Source organism: Macrotis lagotis, chromosome X (assembly GCF_037893015.1).
Source record: "Macrotis lagotis isolate mMagLag1 chromosome X, bilby.v1.9.chrom.fasta, whole genome shotgun sequence".
Classification (NCBI taxonomy): Eukaryota; Metazoa; Chordata; class Mammalia; order Peramelemorphia; family Peramelidae; genus Macrotis; species Macrotis lagotis.
Window position 1 is genome coordinate 605318507 of NC_133666.1, and position 15419 is coordinate 605333925.

General features: G+C 36.0%; 1 long non-coding RNA gene across 1 annotated transcript in view; it reads right to left on the reverse strand.

Moving 5' to 3' along the window:
* Positions 1-4551: 4551 nt before the first annotated feature.
* The window catches only part of LOC141497778 (uncharacterized), a 95899-nt gene continuing 85031 nt past the window's right edge, over positions 4552-15419 (reverse strand). Inside the window, exon 4 of the long non-coding RNA XR_012471448.1 lies at positions 4552-4745. This is a non-coding gene — a long non-coding RNA (uncharacterized LOC141497778). The remainder of the gene's footprint in view (positions 4746-15419) is intronic.

A 15419-nucleotide genomic window follows, 5' to 3' on the forward strand; every position in this document is an offset into this window, starting at 1 on the left:
GCTTCAGGTTTGATATACAGTTCCTATTAATTATTCTCAGCTGCTTCTCCTTTCTTATTGGAGGGCTAGATTGCCTTCCTTTATAGAGGACTCAGAATTTCCAGCCAGCTCCTCATCATTTCCCACCATCTGCTCTGATCAGTTTTGCCTCCACAAACATCAGGCCTTAATGCTTGGTATCTTTTTCCTTGCCCCTTCCATGATCCCAACATATCAATTTCTTCTTGAATATTATTTTCCCTCACTGTAAGCTATTTGAGGACAGAAACCTTCCGTTCTTTTCTTTATCTGTTTTCCCAGTGTTACTGTAGAACATGATCCATATTAGGTGTTTAATACATTTTTTGACTATTGACTGAACCTACATTGTCCAAAGATACCAATGCTTTACTTGTTAAATCTACTGGCCTTTTCTTATTCATATTCTACTGTATCACTCTTCACTTTTCACTTTCTTCTAATCTCAAATGTCCTCTTTTGTTCTTTGATGACACTGTGTCTTCCCATTTTTGGAAACATTGGAAAGGACTTCAAGAATCATCTATATGATATCTATAGTTACTCATACATCAGTGGAATCTGCCTTATAGCATAGTCAATAATGGTTGTCCAATCTTTGAACCTTTCCAAGCAAGAAAACAATTCTAGGGGCAGCTAGGTGGCACAGTAGACAGAGCACTGGTCCTGGAGTGAGGAGGACATGAGTTCAAATCTAGTCCCATACACTTAATAATTACCTAGCTGTGTGACCTTGGGCAAGTCACTTAACCCCATAGACTTGTAAAAACTAAAAAAGAGAGAGAGAGCAAATGTACTATCTTTTGAGATAGTCCTTTCTACTTCTATACTATTCTTAATTGTTACAGTTTCCACTCTCCTTTCCCCCAACATCATTTCTAAATTTGTCTCTGCAGACTTTTGCTTCTAGTGTAGTACATTCCCCCTACCTGAATGCTCCTTATTCTTGTGTGCTCTCTCATCTAATTTAAAACCTCCAATCATAGGTAACTTCCAGGTGTACAAATCAATATGAATTGTATTGATAAATTCTTATGTGCCATACAATTGCTAAAACCAGCAATAAAAATACAAGCACAAAAAAAGACATTTGGTCCTTCAAAAAAGTGATTTTCTAATAAGGGAATATATTACTTAGAAGGAAACTGGTTTAGGGAAGGGGTTGAGATGAAGGTATTTGGTAAAAAGTCACGGTAAAGAAAGTTCAAATCAAAGATATAGCCTGAGAGAAATAAAGACATGGCCTACCTAGGTATCCACTGTGACAAGAAGGATCTAGGAGGAATCACAGTTAGATGGGGAAACTGCAAGGGTAGAGGATGCTTCCAGTGTATGAAGTTCAGGAATGGAATGAGCTTTCTCCTAGTTGAAGAAGTTTCTAAGGAGTGCTATGAAATTTGAAGGCTAGGGGTTAAGTGGAAAGTCATCTTCTCTGCTCCCTATACTTTCTAACTTGCATCTAGTGCCTACTGATAAAGGACTTTGAATAATAAATTCAGGATTTAGGACTTAAGAAAATCATGAAATTCTAATGTTTTAAGAGATACGAGGGATCTTTAAGAGATCTAGTCCAATTTGTTTATTTTACAGGTGAAGAAACTGAGACTTAAAGATATCATAGGATACACTGTAAAAGCTAGGACTCCAGTTTGAAGATATATATGTGTATATACACGTCACTTTCTTTCTCCAGGGGTTTAAACATCTACATTTATTGGAATGAGAACTCCTGGAGTGAAAACTCTCTTTAGTTGAATAGATGAGCATTTCACTTATAAATCTTCAATCACTGGAATCTTAAATTTCTTGACCTTGGGCACAGAGCTAGAATGTGTCGCAAAGGCCTTCTTGACAGCAAGCTTGATTTTTGTTCATTGCCTCATTTTGCTTTTTAAAACAAATTGGCAACTTCATAATTTTCTTTATATGGTATTTATACATAGGCAAATAACTGAAACCTTGCACAAAAGTTCAGATATGTCAAATCTGGGCTTTCTTTTACTCATTGTGGGAAATTCTGATTGCCTCTCCTAGCTCTATTTCTCTAGGCCCAATGAATTGAATTTCTAAATAGATGCTTGTGTAGGGGTGGGTGTTCTGGGACCTTTCTCTGGGTTATTGTTGCCATGGTGACCGCCTCCTTGATATTCACATGCTCCCCACATCTGTCTGTGTTTTGTTTATGGCCATCCTGGAGAAGCATCTCTGCATGGTGCAAGAGAGAATAGAGAGGGAAAAAGAAACACTCTTTTCTCACTCAAAGACGGAAATGTTTACACAACCCAGATGAAAGCAATTTTCAATATCTTTTTCCCCTTCATATTTAAACTGAGTCCTGTTCAATAGCTTAGTCATGTGAAGAGTCTATAGAACCAAGAGAAAAGGAACATGAGAGAGATGTTGTAAAATATCTAGAATATTGGGCTTCCATTTTGTGAGTTCCTGATCTCTAGTTTGGGACTCCCTCAGTGTGCCTTCAAAAGACATCTTCCTTTGATTTAAAAGTTTTTTAGTTCAGTTTCTCTTGAGTCTTTCATGTGAGATTTCTGTTTCATCTATTTGTTTTTCCTCTAATGAAGATATTCTGTGGCATTTCCTGAATGTTGTAAATATTTTAAGGAGGAAATTGAGAAAGTTTTCAGACTTTTCTTCACTCACTAACAGGAAGCAAAGAAAATGTGCCTTATATAGTCAAGTGCAGTGGAAAGAATTTTGGACCAAAGTCCTGGATTTGAGTTCAACCCAGTTCTGCCAATCATGTGCACAGCATGCAGATTCAAGATGTCTTGGCTTAAAAATCTGGCTGATTCTATATGAGAGACCCTGGACAAATCACTTAATGTCTCTGAGCTTCAGTTTTTTCATCTGTAAAATGGAAGTGATGTGCCTGGAGTATTTAACTTCACAGGGCCATATGAGGTTTAACTTGAATAATAATATATGAATATTTTAAATAGTATTGATATTTTGTTTCTTAATTTCCAAATATATCCTGTTGCCTCCTTATAAACTATTCTTTGAAATGAGGAATTGAAAAGAAGGCTTAAAATAAATGTTATGTAGAAAAATCAGTAGTAAATTTATTCTGGCATCCTACCTAAACCTTTGTATAGAATACATCCCTTCTTCAGGATTAAGGGCATTCATACTACATATACATATATATATATATATATATATATATATATATATATATATATATATATACTTTCTCTAGACTTCCCTCTCATATCTACCTCTTGAATCTCCTTCAAGACAGTTCAAGTGTCCCTTTCTGTAAAAGATCTCTTGAAACAATTGGTTTATAATGTTTCATAAAATGTTTTCAGATTTTCTGTTCACTTCCCTCTATATAAGTTTCTTCCCGTCTCTGGATTCTTCAAATCCTTGTTTCTTGTGACACTGAAATATCCCATTATATTTATGTGCATTATTTTGTTTAGTCTATTCTTAGTGTGTATTGTACAAAATAAAAAATATATAGTCATGAATATTTAACAAAATTCAAAATGTTATAAGATGGCAATTGCTGTCAATGCTTCTGCTGTGGTCATGATCTTCATTGTCATTATCATCACCATCAATGTGTCACTATTATTATTAATTGTAATTGGGTATATTACATCTCTAAGACTAGCAGGTGCCTTTCATTGTTGATTGTAGAGTATTATAGAATGAGTTCTTTTATGGTTTTATAATTACATATATGTGATATTATTGTTAAGTGGGTCAGTGTTCAGATTTAGAATCAGACATTTTTTTTTTAAATTCTACCCCTTGATACATAATCAGCAATCTGACTCTGGGCAAATCGATTTCCTCAACTGTGAAAATGATAATAATGAATCTAATACCTTCTAAGGTGCTAGATAGCTTTAAATCTATTATCCTGTGAAATATTTCACAAACTTTAAATTTTTATATTAAATGTTAGCTCATTTTATTAGGGTCATTAATAATAGGCCTATTTATTCTAGAAGTATTCCTAAGTATTAAGTACTACAAACTTAAAACTGTGATGAGGGAGTGCTGTTGGATCTTACTTTATATTTCCACTATTTCTCAAAATGCCTTGGCACATGACTAATTAAAAATAATCATTTCAAAATGTTGTTAATGGTTTAAATTATGTTTTGTAGTTTTCAGATCAGTTTACCTGATGTAGAGAAATCCACTTCTAAGGATTGCTTTTCCTATTGCCCCAATTTTCTTCTGTTAAAAACAAACATGAAGAGAAGAGTAGATGGTCAATCACTTTCCTTGTCTCTACAGAAAAATTTACTGATCATTGTCTGCAGTATCTTTTTCATATATACAAAAATCTAAAACATATTGTCTTATATTCCTCACCTGCTTCCACTATATACACTAAGAAAAGTACAACCTGTCACCATCCCAGAAGTTGACACCAATTCCCCTTGCAAAGGAAAAAGAATAATTCCAAATATTTAAGGGAAAAGGTTTATTGAATTATACCAGGAAATAAAACACCTAATAGAATCTTCAGAGCAACCATTTCCCAAAGATTTTCACATATTTTTTAAAGTCACAGTGCTGACAAAACAGATTCCTCTACCCAGCAGGCATCTCCAGATGTGGCTCATTCCAGCTCTCCAGGTGATGATTCTCAGCAGGTAAGTGCGATTAGTCTCAGACAAGAACAAAATTTTCTTCTGAGGTAAAACTGAGTCTCCATTATAACCCGGATTTTTTGTTCCACAGTTTTCCTATGTCAGAAACAAAGCTCAACTCAGTTAAAGTTTTTTAGTCCTGACATTATAGCTAAGAGGATGCGTCCTCTTCACCCTTCAAGATCACCTCAGCCGTAAAATTCACACCCTATCAATATCTACTGTCCCTTGAAACACCCCCTTCTCCATTCTCCTCTTCTTTGGAGGGTAGAGAGTTCTTACCTTCTCATTTAAGAAAGGAAGTCAAGATCCTCCATACTGTCTCTCAGCTGGTATCTTCTCCCTCCCTGTTTTCTTATTTTTCCCCATCTCCCCTCTGATATAGTCTTCCCCTATTTGGGGAATTTTAAACTCTTTGAAAATAAGTAGTGTATTTTCCCTTTCTTTATATCCTCAGAGTTTAGCACAGGGTAGGCATTTCTCAAATGTTTATTGACTGAATGAAAAGTATAATTTCTAATATTATCAGATGGTGCTTTTTTTTTCTTTAGGAAACCTGGGAGGCAGCCTCCTCTCCCTAAATGGAGCCCTATAGTTTGTATTGCTGTTGTTTTTCAGTCATTTCAGTTGAGTCCGATTCTTTGTGACCCCATTTGTGGTTTTCTTTCTTTCTAATGCTTTGTCATTTCCTTCTCTACCTCATTTAGGAAACTGAGGCAAATAGGGTTAAATGACTTGGCCAGGATAGCACAAATAACATCTGAGGCCAGATTTGAACATAGAAAGATGAGTCTAAGTCTGGGACAGGCACACAAGTCAATGCACCACTTAACTGCTCCTAATTATTTGGGGGAAAATAAAACAAAAATAAATAAATAAAATATCCCTAAAGAATATTTTTCAAAGAATTAAGAATTTTTCTTAGACAATTGGATAGGATTACTCTGATGAAGAAGTTGTGCATTCTTAAATTTTTGCATTTTACATTCACTAAAGAGATATAATTTATTTTTAAAGCAAAAAGGCCAAAGGCTCATCACATTTATATGGAATAAAATGAGTGAATTACTGGCATTACACAGCAGTATTTTTTAAGCACAAAATGGCTCAGAAATGTTGACTGACTATATAATAATGATGATGATAATAGCCAGCCTTTTATAGTACTATAAACTCTACAGTGTATTTTAAAAAAATAGTATCTTACATGATCCTCATAAAAATCCTACAACATACATGCTATTATTATTCCCATTTGACAGATGAGGATAAATGTGATGTTTGAAGCTTTATATCAGTTATTAGCTATAGTTCAGAAACAGATGAAGCATATACATGTGAATTATGTGCCCTGCTACAGCTACCTTCTCATGAAATAACCCTCTCTGGCCTTGACCTCCATAAATCCTGTTCCCTGTGCTGGTGGGGAGTTAATCCTCTATAGTGTGCAGGGAAAAGGTATCTCCATTGGTAAGTAAGTGAGCTAGTGAGTGAGCACAAGCAAGTAAGCCTTCATTTTCAGTTGTTTTTAAACATCTCTAACTCTTCATAAGTCCATTTAGTGTTTTCTTGTCAAGTAGGCTGAAGTAGTTCACCATTTCCTTCACTGGTTCATTTGCAAATGAGAAATTGAGGCAAATGGGACAAATGAAGTGACTAGCCCAGAGTCATACAGCTAGTAAATGTTTAAGGTAAAATGAACAGGGGTATTCCTGACTCTAGGCTCAGTGCTCCATCCATTGGGCCATCTTTTCACTCAAAGCAGACCTAGTTAATTTTATATAACCATGATTCATGTCTTATCTGTCCATCCCAACCATTTTTGATATCTTGTTTGTAAACACATATATGCCATACCCTCTCCCTCGCACATCTTATTCTGAAACCAGAAACCAAATTAATGGTTGATTCTGGAATTAATATTGATTCTGAAAAGTTTTGATAAATCAAATATCCTACTGAATCATTCCTAGACATCTAGATATCAAATGCTTCCACTAGCTTTCATAACACTCCTTTTAGAATATGCTCCTTGAGAGCCAGGACTGTATCATTTTTGTAAGTGACTTGTTATGGCTTACCATAATTACTGGCCTATCATAAGGCCTCAATAATGCTTTTTATTCATTTCCTTATGTTCATTCACCAATCCATTTCTTTTATGCATTCCTTCATAGACTTTCTACTTCTAGATTTTTGAACATGTACATAACGGATCCTGGACAAAAGTCATTTGCTAATTCTACATTGTGGCAAGGAACTAATCTTGATTTCTAAGATAAAGCATATGCCAATTGAGCATAAACTTTGTGTTAGCTGTTCAGCCCAATGATGCCCATAAGGACTTAGCATCAAAAATATGGTCACCAATTGATGCATTTTTATTAAATAATATGCCACAGGGATGCCTGAAACACAAAAAAATACAAAATTTCCTCTATTACTTTGGAGAGTCTTTCAGGTTTTGTATTGGTGATGACAGAAGGATGGAAAAGAAATTCCAAGTAACAGAATTCCTAGACTAACAACAAACATTAATTCCACTGTTAGCACTATTTAACAAAATATTTCTATGTCCAGTTGTTAAATAGTTGGCACACTAGCAATTGGACCATGCCCATCTATAATGGTGCACTCACTGTGAATGAAATGAGAAGACATTAAAGAAGTAGAACTACGTGAAATAATGGCTCATTGGTTTGCCTCAGAGAAATTAATAAAGAAATTGACCAAAGATGAAAAATAATTTTGGGGGACCCTTGGTTGTCTAGTATAACAATGTTTACTATAAACATGTATACAGTGATTGTCATGAAAATTATTATATCTTTTATGCCAAAGTCCAAAGTAAAATACACAAGCACATATACACACAAATGATTTTCATAATTATATGGTAAAGATTGAGGAACTATTTGAAGCAGCATTTATGAATATCATGCAGAGAGCTGTAGAGTACCACGTGACAAGTGTGAGTAGACCTCAACACCTCAACATATAACCACTGAGTTCTCACAGAGCACTACAGGATAGGTACCCCCCACACCTTCTTCCTGATTTGGGGAGAGGGGAATTTGGGCACCGACCATGTTTTCATTTCCAAGCCACATTCTCTAAAGACATTAGCTGGGTCGAGAAAGTCTCACCCTTGGGTGGGGGGGGTGGGCAGATAGTTAAAGGAAAAAAGGGGGAAGATAACTTTTTTCTGGGACTAGGAAATTCATATTCCATCCTTTTAAACCTGGGCTAATAACTAATATCTCCGTAATAGAGTAACTGGATTTGAACTTTATAAAGTTACTTAAAAATGCATTCAATTTTAACTATTGATTGGCAATTTCAAAATCTTAATGAATATATAAGAGGTTCCTCAAGAAATTCTGATTGATTCTAAAAGTGATTTTTTGACTGGTCTTAATTGGTATATATTTTAAAAAAAATATAATATAAATATATGTGAGTGTATTTAACCATCAATGGAAAGTTTTCATATCCCTCCACTGGCCTGGAGAGGTGGGAAAAATGTTTGTTTCTATATTCTGAGAATGGTGACAGCCAGGGTATCCTATCTCACCTTGGTAAATTTGAAATCTTTATACAAAAGAGTTGTGTCTGTGTCTGAACTCCTGTGTCATGTGTTTGTGTAATTCAAATCTGAAATAGTTACAATTACCTTAAATGTTACTACTTTTAGTATGAGTTTTGAATTTGAAGGTCTAATTTAAAATTAAGTAATTAATGAAGTTGGGATCTGAGTCTATCCCCTTTATACCATTTGAAAGTTTTTAAATTGTAAAGTTAGTGAGTAGATTCCCTGCCCTCAAGAGGCTTTGAATGGGAGGGAAAGCTTTTGATAGGAAAAGGTCACCACCTTGTGTTTGAAAAAGAAACTATCTGAGAGATAAAAGTAATTTAGTCATCTTTGAAAGTTCTGTAAACAAATTTTGAGAATTTTTGTTTGTGTGTGTGTATGTTATTAAGAAAGAAAATGCAAAAATGCAATTGGGATAAATTTTATGTCAAGGAACTTGGGAATATTGAGTCATATATAGTATATTTATTTATTTATTTTGGGAAAGAGAAATGTACTAAATTTTTTAATCTTATTTGTTGTGATGTTAAATTGATACTGATAATGCATTGTCAACAATCTCACAAGGTCTTTTGTTGGTAAAGGAAGAAAATTTGTAATAATCTTTGGCACTTATCACATATTTATGGAACTACACACACACATATATATATATATAGATAGATAGATAGATAGATAGATATATGACTAAAAGTAAAATCTACTTAACATGTTATTTGAAAATAAAAAAATATTTTAACATTACCTAGCATTTATAACATTTTGTTTTCATTCTAAGGGAAATGAGATGTTTAAATAAGAATGTTATGTTCAATGTAAAATTAATGATGTATGCTTAATTTTTTTTTGCAAGGCAATGGAGTTAAGTGGCTTGCCCAAGGCCACACAGCTATGTAATTATTAAGTGTTTGAGGCCAAATTTGAACTCAGGTACTCCTGACTCCAGGGTCACTGCCAGGGTCACCTAGCCTCCGCTGTATGCTTGTATGCTTAATTTTAAAGAAGTCAAGAATATGGACTTTTCTCATAGAAACTACAGGCAGCTCTAACTGAACATAGGAATTGTGTGGTTCATCTGTAAGGTAACTTATGAATGAATAGGATATATTTATCAGTTATATGATATTCTTTTGTAACTTCAAAGAAAATCATATTTACATTGTTTGACTCTCTTTTGTGAGCATGGAGGCTATTTGAATCCTGTAATATTAAAGCCCGGAATTAACAGGTGAATGCTTTGAAGAGGTGGTAAGGGAAATGTTAAAAATTATGACCCCCTTCTGGGACACATCCGTGGATTCATGCATAATATAATGATGGAAATATTATTTTGTAAAATTTAATAACTCATGTTGTTAATTGACTTGAATGCCTGGTTGTTTTTAATATTGTTTAATTGCATTAGAAGCAATGACATATCTGAGGGATTTAAAGTTACCGAAGATGTTCTAATGGTTTTAAATAATTCTGGAAGTAATAAATTGTATTTTGAAGATGGCTAGTAGTTAAAAGTTTATGTATAGAAGTTTCTACGTATATATGCAAACTGGGACTAAACTGTGGTTATTGGTTTTGAGGGAAAAGCACCTATGTAACATGAGGAAGATAAAATAATGATGATGATTTGAGATTTCTCTGTGGCACTTTCTAGCCAATTGTAATGTAAGAAGTAAGAGATGATAGGCAACTTTCTAGCCAAAAGGACATGTTTAGTTATTTTTAAACATAGTTAATAAATAAATGGGTTCATTGCAAAACTTGATTTTTATAAAAAATTTATATGAATTGGGTTATTACATTTTAAATCTCAAAATCTGTTTTATTGCATTTCATTTGCAGCACTGTCCTTAAGTATATGAGCAATAATTGAATTATGATTTTTTGTCCTGGATCAATTATACTAAATTGCAACCTAGTACACTCTTGGTTCAAGTCACCTGAAGCTCTGGTTATAGTATATATCGTATAATATAACTATATTACAGTGCATTGATAATTGATCTGGCTGACATCAGGTATGTTAAATAGAAAAAGAATTTGCCAATGAAACAATTAGCCCTATGGGGTTTGATGTTAAGTGACCTATGAAAGAATGACCTAGCTTCAACTGGGGTAGGATTCTTTCAAAGGAATCCCTCACTTGACTAATTGAAAAGGATTGTCTATATGACTTCATAAAGGAACATGTCCTCATGTCCCTCTCTGCACTGTAATAGCAAATTGCCATGATCAATCTGGGTGCATCATAATTAAATATGAGAGTGAGCCATTGGAACTCTATCTTCTGAATTTTAAATAATTGGAAAGTATTTTTGTTTTGGTCTTTTATTGGTAAATTTTTTAACTGCTTCAAAAGAAAGATCAATTCTTCAAATAGAATTTTGTTCATTATAAAGATGACCAAAGCTAAAACAGAAAATTCTGTTGCAAATTGCTTTTGGGACATGTGCAGTTTTAAAATGCTTTTTTCAGTTCATTTCTTTATACTGTTTTTGAGCTTTTCTTTACAACTTATGTGGCATCCAACAATGAAGCTATGTTGAATTGAAACCCATGTTCTTATAAAAGGTATTTTTTCTTTTTTTCTTTATTTTTTTATTCTCATTTTGTACAAATTTTTTTTACATTAATAAAATATTCTTCTTTACAAGTAAACAAAATACCTCTCCTCCCATGAATATAGATAGACTTGCTTGGGCAAAAAAAGTAAAGGGGAGAGAAAAAAATTTAAATTAAAAAAATAATAGTAATAATTGTAGGTATGGCCAGGTGACACAATGGATGAAGCACCAGCCCTGGAGCCATGAGCACCCAAGTCCATATCCAGCCTCGTAAACCCAACAATCACCCAGCCATGTGACATGCAAACCACCCGATCCCCACTGCCCTGCAAAAACCAAAAAGAAGAAAAAAAAAAAGACCTAAAATAAAATAAAATAGTAATAAAAGTAGGGGCGTCTGGGTGGCAGACAGAGCATTGGCCCTCGAGCCAGGAGCACCTGGGTCCAAATCCGGCCCCAGACACCCCAAAATTACCCTGCTATGTGGCCACAGGCAGGCCACCCAGCCCCACTTGCCCTGCACCCTCCCCCAAATAATAATAAAAAAAATGTGCTTCAGTCTTTGTTCCAACACCAACAACTCTGTCACGGGTGGATCACATTCTTTATGATAAGTCCATCACAAAAGTTGCTTCCATATTTTTCCAACATTGCCATTGCTGATCGCAACTCCCTCCTTTCTTATTTCTCCACTACCATGTACTATATTTTCTCTCTCCTTTCACTCTGACTCTACTGTAGGGTCGCTGAGTGGTGCAGCAGACAGATCACTGATCCTGGGGCCAAGAAGCCCTGAGCCCCCATAACACTCCTTAGGCCCAGAATCCACCCAGCCCTGTAATCCTAGGCAGGCCTTCCATTCCCAGCCCTTTGCAAGAAGTAAGAAAGAAAATGTGATATATCGGGGCACTCTCCCCCCATGGTCCATGCTCTCCTCCTTTATTTACATCCTCACCCCTTCCCCCTGCTCCCCCCTCCTTCTTACTCCAGATGTCTATACCCCATTGAGTATATTTGCTGTTTCCTCTCCTAGCCACCTCTGATGAGAGCAAAGGTTCCCTCATTCCCCCTTGCCTCCCCCCTTCCATATCATTGCAATAGCTCATTGTAATAAAAAAAATTCTTATTAGGTGAAATATCTTGGACTATTCGCCCTCTCCTTTTTCTTTCTCCCATTCCATTTCTCTTCTATTGACTCCATTTTTACACCATATTTTATCTTTGAATTCAGCTTTCTCCTGTGCTTCAACTATAAAAGCTCCCTCTACCTGCTCTATTAACTGAGAAGGCTCATATGAATATTATCAGTATTATTTTTCTATACATGCATTCATTCTCATTAAGTCCCTCATATCCCCCCCCCCCTCCAATCTCCATGCTTCACCTGAGTCCTGTATCTGAAGATCAAACCTTCTGTTTAGCTCTGGCCATTCCAAAAAGGAATATTTGAAATTCCCCTGGTTCATTGAAAGTCCATCTTTTTCCCTGGAAGAGGACATTCAGCCTTGCTGGGTAGTTCATTCTTGGCTGCATTCTAAGCTCTTTTGCCTTCCATTATATTGTATTCCAAGCCCTATGAGCTTCCAATGTAGTTGCTGCTAAGTCCTGTGTGATCCTGACTACAGCTCCACGATATTTGAACTGTGTCCTTTTGGCTGCTTTTAATATTTTATCTTTGACTTGGGAGTTCTGGAACTTGACTATAATATTCCTAGGGGTTGGTTTTTTGGGATCTCTTTCTCGGGGGCATCTGTGGATTCTCTCCATTTCTATTTTACCCTCTGCTTCTAGAATATCAGGACAATTTTTGCGTAGTAATTTTTGAAAATGATGTCAAGACTCTTTTCCTGATCATGACTTTCAGGTATTCCAATATTTTTTTTTAAATTATCTTTCCTAAGTCTGTTGTCCATATCAGTTGTTTTTTCAATGAGATATTTCACATTTTCTTCCAATTTTTCATTTTTTTGGTTTTGAAGTATTGATTCCTGATTTCTGGTAAATTCATCAATCTCCCTGAATTCTATTCTTTGTCTGAAGGATTTGTTCTCCTCAGAGAGTTTTCTTATCTCTTTTTCCATCTGGCCAGTTTTGCTTTTTAAAGCATTCTTCTCCTCAATAACTTTTTGAACTGTTTTATCCATTTGACCTAAGCTGTTTTTTAGCATGCTATTTTCTTCAGCATTTTTTTTGGATTTCCTTGACTAAGCTGCTGATTTCATTTTCATGTTTTTCCTGCATCTCTCTCCTTTCTTTTCCCAGTTTTTCTTCCAACTCCCTATTTTGATTTTCAAAGTCTTTTTTGAGCTCTGTCATAGCCTAAGTCCAATTTCTGTTTTTCTTGGAGTCTTTAGATGCAGGAACTTGTGCTTCATCTTCAGACTGCGTATTTTGATCCTTCTTGGGCTCATTTGCAAAATATTTCTAAATAGTCTTCCTCTTATTTCTCTGCTTGCTCATTTTCCCAGCCTGGGCCTGTTTTGGGGGTGCTTCCTGAGCTTTTGGGACACTCCCACAAGGGTCTCAGTGTGTGATGCTCTGTCCTCCCTCCTGGTCTGTGAATGACCATAAGAGCCCCCCTCAGCCATGGGGCTGAGTTGGGGGGGGGCTGTTGTTCTATGGGGGGACCTAGACTGGGATCAGGATCTGAATGTGGTCAGAGCCCCAGAGTCCTGTTCCAGGGCAAGAGGACAGAGCTCAGCAGTCTCTCTTCACTCCCCTCCCTCAGCTCAATGGGCTCATGCCCTGGGGGCTCCTGCTTACAGGCTCTGCCTGCTTCTGTTTCCAGGTCTGGGCTGCAGAAAGACCAAGCTGCTGGCTGTGTGCCCTGCAGGCTGGGCTCCACGTGCTTTCTCTGGCAGAGGTCCCCTGCTGTTCCCCCACTTTATGCCCAGTGCTCCACAGCATGCAGCTCAGGAGACTTCCCCCGCTGCTGTGAGCCATGGCTCCCAACGCCCTGGGGCTGCCTCCTGGAGGCTGAAGTTCTTTCGCTGTGGTGGGCCACCACTTCCGCGGGCCACCCCTCCGACCTGGGGAGCAGATCCTTTCTGCTCTTTTCCAGGTTACCTTGAGCAGGAGAACTGCCTCACTGGGTCCCTTTGTGGGTTCTGTCTCTCCAAAGTTTAGTTAGAGTCTTTAGCTTATGAGTTTTATCAGAGAACTCCTAAGACTGGATCCCTTCTTGTCGCCATCTTGGCTCTGCCCCCCCCCCCATAAAAGGTATTTTGATACTGGCTTAGGATAATAAAGTATAATTCTTGCCCCTTATAGACCTTCTAGTTTTTTTCCTAATTATTGTACCTCTGTTAAATATCCTTCTCTGTTACAATATCTCTCATTTTTGCTTGATCAATATTTTTCCCTTGAGTTTTGTTTCTGTAATTGTAAATCTCAAAACCCAACCTCTGCAGGATGCCAACCAGCTCTGTCAACCTATCATTCTCTGGACCCTGCCTCAATGAAGTCCTCACCAAATGGACTCTGAACATCCCAGAAAAATCTGGGTCCCAAATAATTTTGAGGGGGAAATGATACAGGAAAAGATGTAGAGAATTATGAATGTAGAAATTGGTTGGAGATATAAATTGACTACCACCTACACTTGAGATGTAAATTGACGAGGAGTAGAGAATTATGAATGCAACAGCAACAAAATTTTTAATCTTAAAGACTACTAAATCTTGTCCAATTGGGTAGGGATCCCCATTCTTGATGTAAATCGACTATCATTGATTCATTGTTTAATGTAAAATTTTTATCCTGATCTCCTTAGGCTTCACCTTCTACCTAATTCCAGGTTTAGTAAGGGGAAGGGAGTTCACCTTTTGCCCTCTGTATGAGAGGCAAGACTTAGAAACCTGGAATGGAATCAGGGCCGAACAGTCTTCTCTCACTTACTGGTCCAGTCAAGCTCAGCTTGACTGTTCTTTTGTCTCTGTCTTTCTTTATGCACCGTTTTCTTATGTGTTGTAACTTCTTTTAATATTTTTTTTTGTTTTATTTCTACCTTTAAAAGAGAGAAGAGAGTTGGAGAATTCCAGGCATGCCATTAAAAATAAAATTTGATGTATTTTACCAGACATGAGACAACTGATTACAGAGGTTGCTGTCATTTCAAATTTAACTGTACTCATGAAGTCAAATCAAAGACTGACAAAAGGAAAATATAAGTATTGAATATGAAATAAGGATTGAATATGAAAATTTAAAAAAATCTGTGAATGCTTTTTCTCCTTCACCCTTCCCACCAAAAAAAAATCAAGATAACTTTTTCAAAGCAAAAATATTAATTGGCTCTGACCATTATATGGTACATAAACAAAGCAAAACAGTCAACAAAATAAATAGCATAAAATACATCAAAAATTATATCAGAGAGGAAATATTGAATATTATTTACTAAGCTAATAGACACAGTAGCCAATGGAAATGCCAGTTTTAATTATAAACCCCTCTATAAAACATTTCAAGTATGACAAGAAATTATGAGCAGCATTGCCTTGAAAAAACAATGAAAAAAAAGTTGAATTAAAAACTACTGCAGATAAGACTTGGAGGTAGCTGAGTCAGAACATGTGGGAAAAAAATTGAATATAAAGTAAAAAAAAATTGATAAAT